Raw genomic sequence first — 19882 nt, forward strand, 5'->3', positions numbered from 1 at the left:
CTCCTAACTCTGGGAAATGAACAAGTGGAAGTGGAAGGGGAGGTGGCGGGTGGATGGGATAACTGGGTGACAGGCACTGAGGGGGGCACTTGACAGGATGAGCACTGTGGCAAATGTAATATGTTATATTGTTGGCAAATATGTTGGGCAAATCGAAGTCCAATAAAAAAATACACCAAAAAAAGGTAAAAAAAATAAAAAATAGGTAGGAGAAGACAAGATAAATAAGTTATGATGCAGGTTCAAGTAATAGTAAAATAATTGTGAATGTATTTTCCAAACAAGGAGATGATATATTTGAGATTTTGTATAGTATCATTCATATAGTAGTATATAAATATTGTTTAATGTGATGATATAGGACATTTCCTCTATTGCTATGTTTTAAAATATCGACTTTGAACTTTAAACAAAATTTTTTTTGCATTCACTTATGTCACTTGGCTCTTTTAAGCAGTTACATATTCTGTTGTTAAATGGAATGCAAGTTTTAAGTAGGTGAAATAATTTTTATTTTATGAGAAGGTATTATTTGAAATAATTTTTTAAAATCTTATATAATAATGATGGCAAACACAGTATTGTAAAAATGGGATACATAATATTTTAAATCCCTTAGAAGCAGTAAAAGACTATGAGTCACATGCATAAAACAACTATACAACTTAGGAAAGTGATGCCATGAAGGTGTGATGCTAATTTGGTAATGAAGCAGAAGCTACCAGGAGAGCCATCAAACAGTGTTCCCCAATCAACTTTTTTTTCGAATGGAAATAAAAATGTTTACACTTGAAATTTAAAAAAAAAAAAAAAAATATATATATATATATATATATATAGAGAGAGAGAGAGAGAGAGAGAGAGGAACATATATATATGTTGGTGTCATTAGTCATCAGAATAAAACAAATCAAAACCCACAATGAGATAACATATTACATGAATTCAATTAACAAAAATGTTTAAACTCTAATATCACTATGGGCAGAAAAGAACATGGCTCCACATGCTTGTTTATCCATGCAGATGGAAGCATAAGTGGTGTAAGTCTTTGAAAAACCATTTGGCATTTTCTAGTTTAACTCTCATGTATACCCTATGATGTAGTAATTCTGCTAAGCATGTAGCCAAGAAGAACTTACACATGCAGTGTAAATGGCATATGCAAGAAAACTTGGAGTAGCACTGAAATGAATAAAGCCTGGAAACAAATGCCCATCTACAAGTGCCTGAATAAATGAACAAACTGGTACATTCACACAAGTTGGATGAATACACTACAGTTTGAATATTAGCAATGCAATATTAAGTGAAAGTATGTTCCAAATAATTACATAAGGTATGATAGTCTTTCTTATTAAGTTAAAAACAACTAAAAATTTAAAATGTGAACTTTTTAAGAATACAAAGAGATGCAATAAACTCTGTGAAAAGGTAAACAAGATAATGATATAAATGTTCAGAATAATGGTTACCTTGAGTATTGAGCATTCAGGTGGCTGGAGAGTTCATATGATTGGACAGAGATGAAATCCTAGCCAATCCTAGCTTTTGTTTGGAATGGTGGGTTATAGGAGATAGATAGATAGATAGATAGATAGATAGATAGATAGATAGATAGACAGACCGACCAAATGACCAGGCCAGGCATGCAGCCAATGAGAGTGTCAGGTATCAACTATCTTACTTTCTTTTCATCATTCTTTATCACCATCATGCCACCCAAAATCTCTGTCCATCATAACCACCCATATGGGGCATTTATAGTTCCCAAAACCCTGTCAAAATATTATTTTGTTGGGGCAGCCCCAGTGGCGCAGCGGTTTAGCGCCAACTGCAGCCCAGGGCGTGATCCTGGAGACCCTGGATCAAGTCCCACGTCAGGCTTTCTGCACAGTGCCTGCTTCTCTCTCTGCCTATGTCTCTGCCTCTGTGTGTGTGTGTGTCTCTATGAATAAATAAATAAAGTCTCTTAAAAAATATATTATCTTGTTGAATCTGCAAGAATCCTATGAGGTATATATTGCTATTATTCTCATTCTACATCAAAAAAAAGCTATAGCTCAAAGAGATGAAGTAATTGCTGTAGTGTAAATCGAGGTCTTAAAACTCTCAGACTGTATCCTCGTACATAAGTCTGAAGAATACCTGTCCTTTCTTCTTTTTTTTCAAAGATTTTATTTATTTATTCATAAGAGACAGAGAGAGAGAGAGGCAAAGGGAAAAGTAGACTCCATGTAGGGAGCCCATGTGGGACTCGATCCTGGGTCTCCAGGATCATGCCCTGGGCCAAAGGCAGACAGACGCTCAACCACTGAGCCAGCCAGGCATCCCAAGAATACTTGTCCTTTCAAATGCTTCTCAACCCCCACTACAAATCATATGATGTTTAAAAGATTTTGAAGAAATAATGAAATTAAGCCTCCAAATCACAAAAGGCAGATTCCAAAGCTGACACCCTTGAGAGAGATGATTCCACAGAACAGTCCCCTCCCAACCACCTGAAGAAGGTCGTATGAACGGTCTGGTTATCTTCACTAACATCTTCTGCATAACTCCTTGCTGAGCTCATATTTGGAACTCAAGCCAGAAGATGTTTTGAGATATTCAAAAGGTCCTAGGCCTGTTTTAGATGTTCTGCCCGTATCACATCAGGCTTACAATCAGATACATTTTTTCATTGAATGTTTGAAAGAGCTTTATTATGTCAATAAATTTTTTAAAACAACTTTCTGAATTGATTTTAAATTTCACTTATGTATAATTATATAAAAGTTGAATTACAACCACCCAGTTTAAATACATTTTATAGGCATTTACTTAAAGTTTGTTTAAGTTTGGGGCACCTGGGTGCCTGGGTGGCTCAGTCAACTAAGCTTCTGCCTTCAGCTCAGGCCACGATCCCAGGGTCCTAGGATTGAGCCCCGCATCACATTGGGCTCCCTGCTCCATAGGGAGCCTGCTTCTCTCTCTCTCTGGCCCTCTCCCTCCCCCTGCTCGTGTTCTCTCTTGCTCTGCTCTCAATCTCTCTCAAATAAATAAATAAAATCTTTAAAAAATAATAATAATAAACATTGTTTAAGTTCAAGTTCCAAACTTTTTATTTTAGAATCAATAATATATTTAGGTCTGTCCAAAAGCCTTTAAGGAGCGCACACTCTACGAACAGACTAGAGTCTAAGGGAAACACCACCTAGCCTTCTGGTCTGCACCTAAGGCTACAGACTTCTGGTGTGGATGGCAGAAGGCTGCCTCTGATTCCTCTGAAGTCTGTCCCTAAAGCTGCTGAGATCTCTGCACAGGCGAACTCACCCACCCCTGCCATCCTCGGCTACTGCCCCAAATTCAAGCCCCACGGGCAACTCTCCTCTCAAAGACTATCACCCTGCTGTCTATATCTCCTCCACCACTACCCTCCCTGCCAACTTTTTCTAGGTGCCCTTTGGAACCTCCATTTCACAGTCAATAAGCTCTACCTTCTCACAGAAAGTAGCAACTCCACTGCTTGTCTTACCTTAATCATTTATTAAGTGCCCACTCTCCAAACCCCTGCATTCCTCTACCAGAGGCTGCTCCTTCTCCCACATGTCTCCCATCAAAAGCCTGCCTCTGTTACATCTCTGCCATCATTCAAGGCCACTTTTGTCTCCTTTCTGAATTGTCTGACCCTTGGCGACACCACTACCTCATTAACTGAGGACTTTGGCATCTGACTCCCTGCTTCTTCTCCGCATTGAGTGTCATCATCAACTGGGAAGATTTCCACATCATTTGGATGAGCCATCTAACACTTCAACACAAAAGTTCCTAGCCTTCTGAACTCAAATAATCTTCACCTTCTCTCCTCTTCTGGACCATGGCCCCAACACCACCTGGAACTGAACCAACTCCAAAACTTCTCATTCTAACCCAACAAGATGATCTCAGATTTCTGGCTAATTCTCTCACCCCTTTTCAAGTTAACCAGACCTCCAACCCTCTTTATTTGTCATCAGATGCAATCCTGCCCTTGTGGTTTCCTGTTCTCCCTCCACTGGTCTCACAATGTGTTATTTCAAGCATTCTCTTGTCATCAATATATCAGCCACCCTCTCGAGAGCTATCAATTCTACCCTCCATATTGAATCAGCCAAAATATTCACCTTAACTCCTGATCCTATATTGCTAAAACCTGCTTTGAAAACATCACTCAACCAGTCAGTTTATTTCCCCCAACAAATGTAAAAACATCTAACATCAATTGGCCCTGCAGCACTATTCCTATTTAACAAACTCCATCAATTCTAAAATGTACCTATTTCTGCTCTTACCCCTAGCTTTATTCTGTGCAGGCCCAAGGAAAGCCTCCCTTTCTTCTCACCAAAGCATCTCAAAATTCTCCCATCTTTTTTTTTTTTATAAAATTCTCCCATCTTAAGAAAGACATTTCTGGGTGCACCTGGGTGGCTTAGTCAGTTGGCCATCCTACTCTTGATTTCAGCTCAAGTCACAATCACAGGGCCATGAAATCAAATCCCACGTTGAGCTCCGTGCTGGGCATGCAGCCTGCTTAGGATTTTCTCTCTCCCTCTCCCTCTGCCCCTCACCCCACCTCTTAAAAATAAAAAAAGACCTTTCTGAATCCTACATCCTCCCTAGCTTACTGCCTAATTTCCTCATTCCCTTCTTAGGTAATCTACAATCTCTCTCCATGTCCTCATCTCCCATTCATTTTGCCCCCTTCATTTTTAAATTTGCTTCTATTTTTTATCAAAGACAGGCTCTCATAAGCTAAGAAGCTAATAATGCTAAAAAGTATTTGACCTAAAAGCCTTTTATGCAGATGCATGGTGCTGTCACTGATATAGATCTCTGATGAAATGTTACTTTATCAAAACACATTCTCTGAGTATGCAATATAAAACTGCAGCCCACCCTTCTACCCCCACCTTTCTTTCCCTCTTACCTCAAGCATTTTTTTCATACCACTTATCATTTCCTAACATAGTATATATTTAGCTATTCGTTTATTATGTTTCTCCCCTTTTCAGAATACATGCTCTATTTTTTTAGAATCTGTGTCATAGAGCAGACATGTAATAAATATATTTAGTGGAATTAAGATATAACTATAATAGGATATTAAACTAGAACTTTTTTTGGTCTATTTTAGCTTGATGCCCCAGGAATGATACATAAATTCTCACCATCTCTCAATCCTAAAGAGATCCTAAAGGAAAATGCTGAAACAGCACAACTAAAAATATGCCCATAGAATTATGCCAGTCTGAGAACTGTTTTACTAGTCTGCTGCAAGGTAAATATGGAAATCAAGAGTATTTAGCAACTTTCTGAATAATTTGACATTGCTCTGGAAAAGCAAATAGTCAGCAGACTTGCCTTATTGAACAGACCATTTCAGGCACTACTGAACTCATATGGCAAGTCACCCGTGATATGAGCTGAAGAGATCAGTCATGCATTAAATGACCATATGTAGATCTTCAATGCATCAAAAATTTTAAAAAAAATGTTCTCCACAAATGTGTGAAAAGTATTGTGCTAGAGCATCTATGAAAACCAATTAGAGTAACAAGAGTCCATCATCCACTCAGAGAGACAGACAAAGCCAGAAACCAAGAGAGATTGCTTTGGAGAAATCTACTGATGCTTTGAACATTGCCTCTTAGAAGAAGAGTCAGTGTTCTTACCCTGTATCTTATAACAAGAAATAGAGTACAAGGAGACCTCCTGAGGGGTTAAGCATGTCTCCCTGGTGTTAGAGAACATGACTAGAATATAACTCTCACCAAGAAAATTTAAAGGTGAAGACTGTGTCTGGAATAAAAAGCTCCCCAGGATTGAGCTAACCATCCTGATAGGCAAAAGCACAAGCTTTTGGGGAGCTTCACGTGGGTCCCAAGAGAGAGGGGCTGGGCTAATTTAGACTCCTATCCAAGGGGATTCTATCCAAAAGAACTTTGTAGATAGAAGAAGGGACCAAATAGAGGGGGTGAATCATCAGAAGCTCAGGGGGCCAATGCAGAATACACAAGCAAGGGAAAGATTCTTCCCACGTGAAGGAAAGTACAACACATGGAGAGGGTACCAAGCCAGATCTTAACTACATGGAGCTGTGAAAGCTAGTCTTTTGTCCCTTAATCCCCTCTTCTCATTGGGCCAATCCTAAAGCAACAACTGGACCACATGGGAGAAAACAAAGAAGACAAAGAAACCAACAATGACCTTTGCCGCTTCCCCTGACTCTGACTCAGGCTCAGGGAAAAGAGGAATATTAACTTCAAATATGGAGTTGTGATAATACACAACACCTGCCTGGGGTTATGCTATTACTAGACTGTGCTAAAATCTTTAATGCTTGAAAGAAACCCCAGGACTTTCCATTTTTGCAGAAAAGTTGTGAAACCTGTCTTGTATTTTCTCTTAGAAGCAGAGAGTGATTTATGTGGAGATTGGCAAGAAGGAGTAAGTTGGATTTCTCTTTGCATCCTAATCAATAAACAGATTATACACAAAAATAGTGCATCTCCTCCTGGATGCAACCACTTTCAACTCCTTGGTTTACTTTTATGGTTGTACATAATATGCAAATAGTATATTTCTAGATTCATTAATTTAGACATTATTTATTGAGTTTCTATGGTGGTAGACAAAGATTATACCTTTCTTACATAAATTTTGCTTAAATCCACTGAATGTGGATTTAAGCAAATCCACATTCAGTGATTTCATGATTAATTCTATGTCAATATTATTCCCTGTTTAATCAAGTGCATATCAGGATTAAATTTCCTTGCTATTCAAACTTCCAGTTAATGACTGCCTCATTTCTTTGTATTTTCTTTATTTTAATATCTATGTTTCTGATTTGTTTGAAAGATTCACCCCCAAGACCCCAGCTCCATGGAGCTGGCGTACATAGGCCAGCTGAGGAGGGAAGGATCCAGCCCAACCAGACCCCAGGCGGCTCAGGGGGACTACTGAGATCTGATGAGAATATAAGAGCAGACCCACTCCATCTGTGCTAGGAGGATGGTGCCCAGAGGGAACTTGGGGATTCGCTTGGCCCAGATGAACCCAATTCCTCTGCCATTCAGGAAAGCAGTGGCTGTGCTGATGAAGGAGATCCAGCAGTGCCTTATTTTAGCATTTCTCCTCTGGAGCTTCACTGACTTCAGAGGCTGTGCCAGGTCTCCACCTGGGCTGCCATCCTCAACACTCATCCCAGGAAAACCAAGTTCACCTGCCACTCTGGCTATGCTTTGACACCTACCGAGAGCTCTGTACAACTCCTTTCAATGTAAATTTTCCATATGGCCATATTTGTTCCTTTTTTATTCCTGTAGAAAGCTCTTCATGAGCCTTCCCATCCTCCCATCTCTGCCAGCTGCCACCTAGCTCTGCTGCACAGATAGGAGTTTGGGACCATCTTCTTTTGTATCATCCTACAGATTCTCTTCACTTCTTTTCCTGTGTTAATCCTGTTTCCTGGATCTCATGTCTTTTTCTTTCCTGTTATATTCCATCATTTGAAATAAAACATCTTCTTTCAGTCAAGTAAGAAAAGGTTCACCTGATAGAAATCTTGTGAATCCCTGCAAGTGTGACAATGTCATTTATCCTCATACTTTATTGACAGCTTGGGCTAAACATTCTGGATTGGAAGTCATTTTCCCTCAGAATTTCAAGAGCAATTCTTCATTATGTTAAAGCTTCTGATATTTTTCCAAAGTCCAATTCAACTCTATTTCCTCATTCTTTTTTTTTTTTTCTTTCTTTTTTAAAAGTAGGCTCCACACCTAGTGCAGAGCACAATGCGGGGCTTGAACTCACAATCCTGAGATCAAGACCTAAGCTGAGATCAAGAGTCAGATCCTCAATCAACTGAGCCACCCAGGTGCCCTTTATTTTCTCATTCTTTGTCTTTTTTTAAAATCACTTCTACTGAGGAATAGTTTACATACAATAAATATAACCATTTTAACTCATGTTGATGTCTTCTTCTCTTTCACCTTCTCTCTACTCTTCCCTCCTTTCTCCTTACCCATGCTCTCCTCCACTCCTCCATCCCTCTCTCTCAGCTTATAGGATCATCTTATTACCCCTAGTGTCCTGCATCATATACTAATATGTCTTAACATATGTCTTTTATTTAATCATCATGTTAGGCACTCAGTAGATCTGAGTAACCAACACAGGGTTGGTTACTTAATAAACTATACACAACACAGGGTTCCAACTCATGTCCCTAAGATCAACAGTCACATGGTTTTCCAACAGAGCCAGCCAGGCGCCCCTACTAGGTCTTTTTAATCTAAAGACTCACATTCTTCAGTTTTGAGACCTTTTGTTGTTTTATTTCTTTGACAATTTTCACCATTTTTCTCTTCCCTTTGAGGATTATCTAATTCAATAGAGATGGGTAACTCTGAGTTTCTATTGACTGCATCCAAAAAAAAAAAATTTTTTTTAAATATAAAACAGAAACTAAGGGGTGCCTAACTGGCTCAGTTCATAGAGCATGTGACTCTCGATTCCTGGGGTCATAAGTTTGAGCCCACATTGGGCATAGAGCCTACTTAATAAAAAAATTAAAATTTAAAAAAAAACAGACAACTAAATCAGTGGCTGTGCCACTTCATAATTCATCTATCAGTAGCAGTTGGAGGGCTTGCTAAAACACAGACTTCTGGACTCGGCTTCCAGAATTTTTTTTAAAGATTTTATTTATTTATTCATGAGAGACAGAGAGAGAGAGAGGCAGAAACACAGGCAGAGGGAGAAGCAGGCTCCATGCAGGGAGCCCGACGTGGGACTCAATCCTAGGTCTCCAGGATCCTGCCCTGGGCTGAAGGCAACACTAAACCGCTGAGCCACCAGGGCTGCCCAACTTCTAGAATGTTTTATTCAGTTAATCAGAACAAGCTTCCAGGTGATTCTGATCCTGCTAGACTAGGAACCATCTTTGAGAACCATTAGACCATGCTGTTTATAACCCTGTAAGAGTAAAGGTAACCTGTAATAAAACAAATGATTCTTATCCATAACAATGCAAATGAATTTTGTCTAGTGATCCAACTGATTTCCACCCAGCAAAAATGGCAACTCCAATATCACATATTATTCACCCACAAGATATTAATCTGTTTTGCATCTATTAGCAAATTCGCTTCTACATTCTTGACTAATTATATATCTCCTTCAGACTCTCCTTTGAATTGATCTTGTTACCTGGCAGGCTCCCCCATTAATTAATGAGTTGAATAAAATCTTTAAATAGCCTTAGCTTATATTTATGAAGGGTCATGTTTTTTAAATTTCTTTAATTATATTTAAATATATTATATCTTCTCTTACCCTTTTGAGGATATTAAGAATTTTCTTCATCTCCCTATACTGTCACTATGTCCTCTGAATTCATCTTTTTACCCCCTTTGTTAGTTTGGAGTTTTTGTTTTCTCTCCTTTATGTTGGAGGCTTTCTTCAATATCTTGTGATGGTTAGCCATCTATTCACATTCAGGACGGAGATACTAAAAAGCTCACTGGAACCTTTGGGAATTTGATTTAGGTTTGTCCAACTACTGGGCTTTGCCAAAGCATAACGGATGAAGTGTGTCAACTGGTGGGACCCATTATCAAGAAATAGGTAGAAGTTTACTTTTTTATAGGATACCCACTAAAATCTGTCTTCCTCAGGATAGTTCAATTTCTTCAGAGTAGAGTCTTCCACTGACCTGTCTGAGAGGTATAAGCCTGGATGCTGGCATTCTGGAGCTGGGAGTATGGTAGTGGGGTGAGGGTGCTGAAGTGTAGAAGTCTTATCAGATTTACTTCCACACTGCACTCCAACCTTCTTCAATGCCTGTTATTCCTAAATCCATAGTCTCTCTGATTTAACTTTTTCAGAAATTATACTTTTTGTTTAAGATTTTATCGTTAAGTAATCTTTCCACCCAGCGTGGGGCTCTAATTTACAATCCCAAGATCAAGAGTTGCATGCTGTAGTCAGCCAGGTGCCCTAGAAATTTAAATTTTCTTCTCCTGTAGGGGTGAGGAGGAAGATTCAGATGGTTTTCCTGTCTAAATAGTAACAAAGGTGCCTGGTCAAATGCCCTTTATAGAGACTTTCAAACAATTCCTACTTGCAATCCTCATCTAATTTCTGCCTGCACCAAAACAAGGTGATTCCTATTCCTCTCTATGTCTAGGATGCTGGGAAAGGGGTAGTGGTGAGATTCTCCATACACTTTTTCTCTTCTTGGCTAAATCATTTACCTTTCTCCATTTGCTTTCATCTCCATGTACTGTTGTTCAAGATTACAAATGCCTCTCACTTTCATCACAGATTGACTTTATCTTTCAGTTTCTTGTTCTCCTTGTTGTTTTGGAGTGATTTTACAAAAAGAATCAGAGACTGAAAGTAACCTACTTGCTACCTTGAAATCAAAAGTCCCAGGTACTCTTTAATACACTGAAATCTGGTTTCTGCTCAACATCATACATCTAAAATGTCCTCCCTCCAAAGCACTTATGTCCTCTTTGTTGCTGCTTAAAGTTCAGAGCACAAATTCAGTCTTCACCTTTCTTGACTTCTTGGCAATATTTTATATCCTTACCACTCCTTTCTTGGAATTCAGACTTCTCTTGGCTTCTGTGACACCACTCCTGATTTCCCTCTCTGGTTATATCTTCCATTTGTTTCATCATGGTGGTTTTCTCTACCACTCTTTAGCTCTCATGTACCACACATACTAAATCCAACATATCTTCCTGCTCCACTACATTACACCCTATTCCTTTCATCTTGCTTTATTCCCATTTTAGTTAAATGCCACAATCTACCCATTTGATAAAGCTAGAAACCAACTATATATGTATCTCTAAAATTGTGGAATATATATAATATATATATATATAATTTTCCTTACCATACATATTTTTGTTACCAAGTTATATTTATTCTCATTTTTATGGCTCTCAAATTAATTCCTCTTTTCACCTACATTATTACTATCTTAATTCAAGCCCTAATCATTTCCTACCTGGACCAAAGCATTAGTCTTCTCAACTCTAGCCCTATACCTTTCCAATCCAACTGGTAAACCAGCACTAGACTAATCTTTCTCAGCTGGAATTCTCATCCCAATCCTCCCTTACTCACTGTCCTCGGGGGCTCCCAATACCAAAAGATAAAGATCCAAATTTTTTAGCATGGCCAACAGGGCCCTTTGTGACCTTACCCATTCCGAGCCTTAAACTCTCTACCAGCTTCACTGGGAACTATCTCTACTTCCCCAGAAGGAACAGAGTTTTCTCAAACTGTTCCTTTAGGACATACTGCTCCCCCTGCTTGGAAGGCTCTTCCCTATTTCTTCAACATCCTTCAATACTCAGCTCAGCACTGCACTTCCTCCAAGAAGCCTTCTCTGAACTTCATATTTTGAGATAAATGACTCTCTAATATTATCTTAGAACCCCTCTATCACACTACATTGTAACCATCTGTTTGTCCCCTTCCACAAGACTGTAATATCCTTAAAGTCAGAGACCTTATGTTATTCACCTCCATATCTTCAATACATCTAGAACCCTGAACCATGCCTAGGTTGTATATCAGTAATAGTAGTAAACAGAGAAAGCATTCACTATATGCCAAGTGCTGTTTTCAGCACATTAAAAAGATGAATCTGCACAACAACATAATGTACTTATGACCCGCATTCTACAGTTGAGGAATCTGAGCCACAGAAAAGCTGAATAACTTACAGGACCCAGAGGCACTGAAGTAATATGTGTTAGAGCCAGAAATTTATTCTTGCATAAGCTATGTGGTTCCAAAATACAACCTCTTAGCCACTCCATCATACTGTTTATTATATTTGTGGAAAGGTTAAGTCTTAGCTCAAGCAAAACTAAACTGGGCCCATTAATAAACCAGGTGCTCTGGTAGCATGTGACATAGAGAGTTCATTCCTCCTATGATTTCCTCTTCCTCAGTCTGATTTCTCACCTTACAATGTTCTCCTAGTCTATGATGGCTAAACAATAGCTATTCAGGAAAAAAAAGTATACCAGAGATTCATTATTAAAAATTTATTGAAAAACCACAATACTCCAGAGCTAACTGAACACAAAGCATAGTCTCTTTCTCCTCAGGGGACATAGTTCTTCTCATTATTAAAGCCAGAACACAAGACAGAACTATTATGAAGAAATGACTTCGGAAAAATAATTTTAGTCCATTTCTAAGAAAGCAGTGCTATTCTAATTTTCAACTTCTCTGGCTCCACAATTAGAGATATTTTAAAACATCAACTAATGAAATACTTCTACAGTGCCTTAAATATAAAACACTTTCTTACTCAAAGTTATATATACCTAGGGAAATAAAAAGAACCAGTGAAAATAACAGAATATATGGCAAATGCTAAGTAACTGCCATACATAGCAGACAATTCCTGATATCCAATTGACTCACCTTTCCACCCCACCCTAAGAGTTTAGGAGCAGGCCACGAGCCACAGAATTCTAAAACTCTCCTACCATACTCAGTATTTTACTACTGAAAATAGACAATAACACAACTGAAAAGCAGATCAACAATCAGATATGTCATTCAAGTTGTTTTCTTTATTGGTGAAAATCACAAATTTCTCTAATTTGTCATCAGTGGTAGACATCAAGTCTGACCATAGTTCACACTTTGTTAAATGGGAGTCTAGTTTTGTTTCACAGAGACCAAACAACAACAACAACAACAACAACAACAACAACAACAACTAAAGGATAGAACAAGGTGCCAAGAATCTTGGCTAATGACTTTTTGACACCTCTTTAAACTCCAAAGAGCTGAATGAACACATGGCACTCCACTGTGAAGTCAATGTGCAGCCTGAATGTATAATTTTTGCCCTTCTGAACTCTTGAGACAAAGAATCATACGAAATAATGTTTAACCTTCTTGGAATGCAGAAGGAGAAGAAAAGGCTGAAACTGATATGTCACAACTGATTATAATCACAGTTCAAGGGACTTGGTTACCCTTATAGCTAAGAAAAAGGGAGCTCATTTTCAACACTTATGCTGACTATTTAAAAATAATTTTTCCGCAGCTGCAAGTTATAAAAATTAATAGCATGAAAGCACATGTCCTGTAAGGACCCCATTGCTTCTGAAAGATCTATGCCAAGGTAACCAGTTTTTACAAAAGTGAACAGAGTTTTGGTGGGTTTTTGTGGTTTTTTGTTTTTCACATTTGGCAAAGCAGCTAAAAATATAATCCATTCTCAATTATCCATGCCTATTTTTTTAAAGATTTATTTATTTACTTATTGAGAGAGAGAGAAAGAACAATTGTGGGGGAAGGGCAGAAGGAGAGGGAGAGAATCTCAAGCAGACTCCTCACTGAGTGCAGAGTCCAAAATGGGACTTAATCTCAAAACCCTGATATCATGACCTGAGCCAAAACCAAGAGTCAGATGTTCAACCAACTTAGCGACCCAGATGCCCCTGCCCACTGCCAATTTATAATAGGGTTAATATATAAGTAATAGTCACAGATAATTCTAAAGCACCCTAATAATAGTTTCAAACTTTCTTAAGTAAGCTTTAAACAGAGCTAGAAATGTGTAAACCATCAGCTCATCTCTCTATTTAAGCAACAAAAAAATAGAAGTATGAGCAGCAAAATGAAAGCAAAGAATCTACTTCATAAAAACCATCTCCTGAATAGAGAGTCACATAATGGAACGTGATGTCAATATTAAAGATTAACTAAAATCAATTAGGCAGTTCAATAGCTTTCATTTCCACCATCATCAAAATTTCATGAGCTCTGTAAGAAGATATAAGTATAATCTGCTGGAATAAATTTATAACTGTAATGGAAGAATTCTATTTACCATGAAAAAAGTTTTTAAAACTAGGTATCACTTGAGTTTCAGCAAGACAAAATCAAGCAGTGTGACAGCATGTTGCCTTTTGGGTCAGTTTTGTTTTAATAATGGTTCTATTTTCATATCAATAAATCTACCAAGAACAAAAACAGCAATCTCAGAGAAAATCAGTTTTCAGATATTTAAATGGAAGAATATGCCTATATAATTCTTCACCTATTTTACATTGTTAAATTTTAAATAATAGCACACTTTTACAGCATTCACTAACATGCTATTATAAAATGTTCTCAGTAAAATGCTGACAAATAAACAATAGTCTTGTTAAAAGAAATAAAAGCATTAAAAGATAGCCATGGGAACATTGCCCCCTTCTGTCTTTCTAAAAACCTCCTTAATAGTAAATACCTAAAATCTGGAAATGTTATTAAAATAATTTAGTTCACTCTATGAAAAACAAAAGCCACAAGAGGAACTTAAAGCAAAGTGTTGATGATATAAATTTCACATAAATACGTGTTTCACTTTTTTTAATGTCTTAAACCTTTCATTACGGGACATTTCAGGCTTATATAATAACAAAGTATAAGGAACTCTCATTTACACATTGCCCACCTTTAGCAATTACTAAGTCCTGGTCAGTGTTGTTAGGACTAAATTTTACCCACATTTCCTCCTCCACCCCACTGGATTCCCAGTGGATCCCAGGGATCTTAATATTTCATTACTAAATACTTCACTCCATCTCTCTAAAAGATATGGCCTGCTTTTAACAAAATCACAATACCATTACCAATCTCAAACATTAGTATCAATTTCCTAATATCAAATATCTGGTTAGTCCCCAATTTTCTCAAGAATTCTCCTTTTACATTCAGTCTGTTCATTCAAACAAGGCCTACACATTACATCTAATTGATAAGCCTCTTTAAACTCTTTTATTCTACAGATTACCCCTCCTGCTTTTTGTTTCTTGTAATGTTTGTTGAAGAAATTACTGTTTGTCCTAAGGTTTTCCACAGTAAAATCTGGATTTTACTAACCGTATCTTCAGTAAATCATTCAACATATTCCTCTGTCCTGTTTTGTGTAAATCTGTAATTAGAACTAGTGGTTTGATCTGATGTAGGTTCAGTGTTTTTTGCAAGAATATTTCTTAAGTGTTATACAAGGCACACAATGTGTGGCTGCCTCTCTTGTGGGGTAAAAAGTCACTGATGATCACTGGCTTGGTTCATTCTTTCATTAGGGTTTGCAAAATGGTGACATTCAAATTTCATCATGCTTTTATCCCTCAACAATTATTTGATTACCATATAAAATAATTCTTATAGCAAAGACAAGACAATGCTTGATTCCTTTCCCTTTACCACTTTTCAGAAAAGTGACTTGGTTCATTTAGCATTTTCCAAAGATCACTCTAATCAGGTGAGTTTTTTTTAAATATCATAAATTCATGGATTCTAAATATATTGATGTGTGCCAATCCACTGTGATCATTATTCTTACTGATCAGGCAGTAGGAACCTCTCCTAGTTGACCCTTGGTCCTTCTGACAAGACCTCAGTAATCTTTGATGCTTCCTTGCTTTCTGGTTTGACAGGATGCTCCACGTTCATTCTACATTTCTTGTTCCAGATCTGGATCAGCCATCTCTCCTAGGAGTCTGTGATGGCTGCTGAGGATGCTTCGACTTGATCCCCTCCACGCAGCCAGTACACTCCCAGCTGCTGCTAATATTGACTACTAACGGCTCATATCTGCCCCTTTTTCAAGGAACTCCCCTGGGCTACACCCAGATTCCTCACACCCCCATCCCGGCAGCCCATGGCCAGTGACTAACTGAACTGAGGAACTAAAGGGTCACTTCAAGTTGAGACTAACTCTAGGGGGTAATTCATGCACTAGAGCCCAATGTAAGTCCAGGCTGAAATTAGTCTCCAGCCAAGCCTTTGTCCATGCTTATTAGCTTTTGCCCCTCGCCCTATCCTGCTTCCCTTATTCTCCTCCTGAGAGCTCTCCTTCAATAAATCACTTTCATAAGACTGCCCCCTCTCCTCAGGTTCTCATTGAAAAACCCCTACCAAAGACAGAGCATTAGTTTGTTTCCCTAAGAAATGATATTAGGATACTGTGATAAGGGCATTACTACTGGATTGGTCATTGTTTCTAGACCTGTTCAGTGGAAACAGAACAAGGAAATAATTCTTTTAATGAGAACATCCATTATGAGGTCAAACTGATATTTCCAACTCAATTTTAGGATAACAGGAATTTAGCTCTGATTTTATACCTGCAACTCTTCTCTCTCCCCCTGAAAATCCCAGCTACTAATAATATCAACATATCTATCTGCTAAATAAAGTTTCTAATGTTTTTTGATACAGAATAGAAATTGATCATGAAATAATACAATCTTTCAAATTAATATCAAGTTGACATTGTTTTAGAACAATACTGTTCATTCCATGTTTAATTCATATGCAAATGATCATACAATAGCCTTTAAAACCTCAAATAATAATTTATACTCTAAGTAGTTTCCATTTTTAAGAGTAATGATACCAACTTTCACTTATATGAAATATGTCTTGCCATCTGATATTCAATCTATCATCATGCCCATACCGTGCACACAAGAATATGTGTGCAGTTAGCAATTAGCAATTCAGTCCTTTTCTTGGCATTTACTACTTGTAATTATCTCTTCTGTACCTTGTGCTGTTCATACTTCATGATAATTTTATTTAAAATAAGCTAAATGGGGGCGCCTGTGTGGCTTAGTTGGTTAAGCAACTGACTCTTGGTTTTGGCTCAGGTCATGATCTCAGGGTCGCAAGATCGAGCCCTGTGTCTGGCTCTGTCCTCTGAGAGACAGTCTGTGCTTGAGATTCTCTCTCACTCTCCTTTCTCCTTCTGCCCCTTCCCCCACTCACTCACTCTCTCTCTCTCTCTCTCTCTCTCTCAAATAAATAAAAAAAATCTTTAAAAAAATAAATCAAATTAAATAAGCTAAGTGTAAATCTCCTCTGATGTTATCATTGGAGCCCTTATTCTATTAACCATTATTCTTATTCTTCTGCCTCCTTGCCTGCAGTTGTTGTTTAAACTCAATTTCTCCTTAATTGCAGTAAAATACACAAAACACAAAATTTATCATCTTAACCTTTTCTTAGTGTACAGTTCAGTAGTTTTACGTATATTCATGCTGTTGTGCAACCATCACTACCATCCACTTCAGAACTCTCTTCATCTTGCAAAACTAATAAAAACTGTTCCAGTTAAACAACTCCCCATTCTCTCTTCCCATCAGTCCCTGGCAACCACCACTTTACTTTCTGTCACTATGATTTTGCTATTCTAAGTATTTCACAGAAGTATAATCATACAGTATGGATTCTTTATTTGTGACTAGCTTTTTTCACTTAATATAATGCCCACGAGGTTCACCTATATTGTGGTATGTGTCAGAATTTCCTTACTTTTTAAGGCTGAGTAATATTCCATTGCATATTTAAGTCCTAACAACACAAGAGTTAGGAGCACCAACTTCCCACACATTCAAAATCCACATATAACTTTGACTCCCCCAAAACTTTACTAATAGCCTGATGTTGACTGGAAGCCTTACCTATAAGAAATAGTTGATCAGCATATGTTTTGTGCATCTATTATATACTGTATTCTTACAATAATCCCTAACTTTTCTTAATTTTTTCAGTATTACTAAGCCATGAGTTTATCTACGAGTTTTTTCAAATTGTTGCATATCTCCAAAAAAATTCTCCAATGTATCCATATAAAAAAAAATCCCCACATATAAGTGGACCTGTGCAGTTCAAACCTGCATTGTCCAATGTTGCTTCTACGTTTTGACTAGTATAAGTAATGTTACCATAAACATGGGTGTACACATATCTCTTTGAGTCTCTGCTCTCAATTCTCTTGATTATATATTAAGAAGTGGGATGGCTAGATCCTATGGTAATTTTATTTTAAGTTTTTTGAGGAACTGTCATACTATTTTCCATAGCAGCTGCACCATTTTACATTTCCAGTTATAATGCACAAGAATATTTCAACTTAATTTTAACACCAGATTAAATTAAGTATCTAATTTTCATTTATCTTAGTGTTGCTGAGCTATACATAGTGGGAATCAATGCTGATAAGTCAGTGATATTCCCCAGCAACAGAGTCAATTGCCTACTTTACCATTTGATAGGTGAGCAAGATGTATGAAGGCTGTGGCATGAACTAGGTAGTATTAGACCAAAGCAGACTTGCCAATACATTGATACCTTAGGGTGGCCAGTACAGACAATGCATAGGGTGAGCAGGCTCTCAAAAATATATAACTAATACTCCCTGGGAATGAATCAGGTTGAGAAAATGAGTAATTCCTACAGCCTACTGGAATCTATATTTTTGTCCCTTAATATCTGACCAAACTCCCCAGGTATTATCTGAGTCAGAGCTCACCCAAACAGATTACGGGGATAAGTGATGTCTGTCTTTATCTAGACTGATAACTTTGGGTCAGTCCCTTACTCGCTGAGACTCAGTTCTGCCAGACTGGGTTAACAGTGTATGCCCAGGGTACCTGAGTGGCTCAGTGGTTGAGTGTCTGCCTTTCGCTCAGGTCATGATCCTGGAGTCTGAGGATCGAGGATCGAGTCTCGCATCGGGCTCCCTGTGGGAAGCCTGCTTCTCCCTCTGCCTATGTCTCTGCCTCTCTCTGTGTGTCTCTCATGAATAAACAAATAAAAAGTCTTAAGAAAAAATGTGTGTCCTACCCAATGCACAAGTTGGTTGTGCAGATTAAATAACATAATGAATATGAACATGCTTTAAAAAAAAAAATAGGAAGTGCTATTTAACTACAAAGTGCCACTACTGCAAAGCAATAATTTTCCTGAAACATTACTGTCATTTTAAGAACTGACCTCCCTTCGCCCAAGGAACAAACTAAGCTCTCTTTGGATATATTCAATTTCCATAGTTTGATTTTCTTGAACCATAATCATCAGCTGAGGGGGTGGCGGGAAGGTGGTGGAAGAGGGTGGGACGACAGGGAGAAACCAGACAGAACCTTGCCACTCACCAGGAGGTGGTTTAAAGGAGTGTACCAAAGGTACTATGTAGAAAGGTTGAGAGATACATCTAGGACAAAAGGTCTATGGAAATAGAACTATGAATCTAGAAAACAAATAACTTTTTTACTCCAAGTACAACTAACTTGCTACTTTAGAGATATCTAACAATGGGTGATCTTACCACTGGAATGAAGTAAATCTTGCATTAGGGGAAGCTCTGAATCAGATAAGCTCTAAGACCCCATCAAACTTTAACATTTTGATTCCCAAGGACTGACAGTAACATAGTAGCAGATAGGCCAAGCTGCTCCTTCTTCACAGAGGATACAAGGAAGGGTTTTCTATTATAACCCAGGGGATTGAGGACAAAGATCAAGCAGTAACCACAGGCAAAGAGCTGTTAAATGCCAAACAGAATTCCAAAGGAAGCTACAAGGGTGTTCTTTAAAATAAAGGAATTTATACCCACCCACATTTCCCAACACCATTTAAAGACCATCTTTGAAAGGGCTTTCTTTTCAGTCCTTTGATCTACAGTTGTTCAGGAAAATTTTGGAGGTATAAGTGGCTACCTAACAGTCTAATACTTGAGTTTTCTTCAAGCTTCCTTTGCTCGGAGCTGAAAGAATTAAAAGTTTTTTTGTTTTTTATTTATTTATGATAGTCACAGAGAGAGAGAGAGAGAGAGAGAGAGAGAGAGAGGCAGAGACATAGGCAGAGGGAGAAGCAGGCTCCATGCACCGGGAGCCCGACGTGGGATTCGACACCGGGTCTCCAGGATCGCGCCCCGGGCCAAAGGCAGGCGCTAAACCGCTGCGCCACCCAGGGATCCCGAATTAAAAGTTTTTAAGACAATAGGTAACCCAGCAGATGAGAAAGATTTAAAAGG

General features: G+C 38.1%; 1 protein-coding gene across 17 annotated transcripts in view; it reads right to left on the minus strand.

Annotated features, from left to right (window-relative positions):
* DST (dystonin) overlaps nucleotides 1–19882 on the minus strand; it is a 480962-nt gene that overhangs the window by 398715 nt on the left and 62365 nt on the right. The window lies entirely within an intron of this gene.

This window comes from Canis lupus, chromosome 12 (genome assembly GCF_003254725.2).
Source record: "Canis lupus dingo isolate Sandy chromosome 12, ASM325472v2, whole genome shotgun sequence".
Classification (NCBI taxonomy): Eukaryota; Metazoa; Chordata; class Mammalia; order Carnivora; family Canidae; genus Canis; species Canis lupus.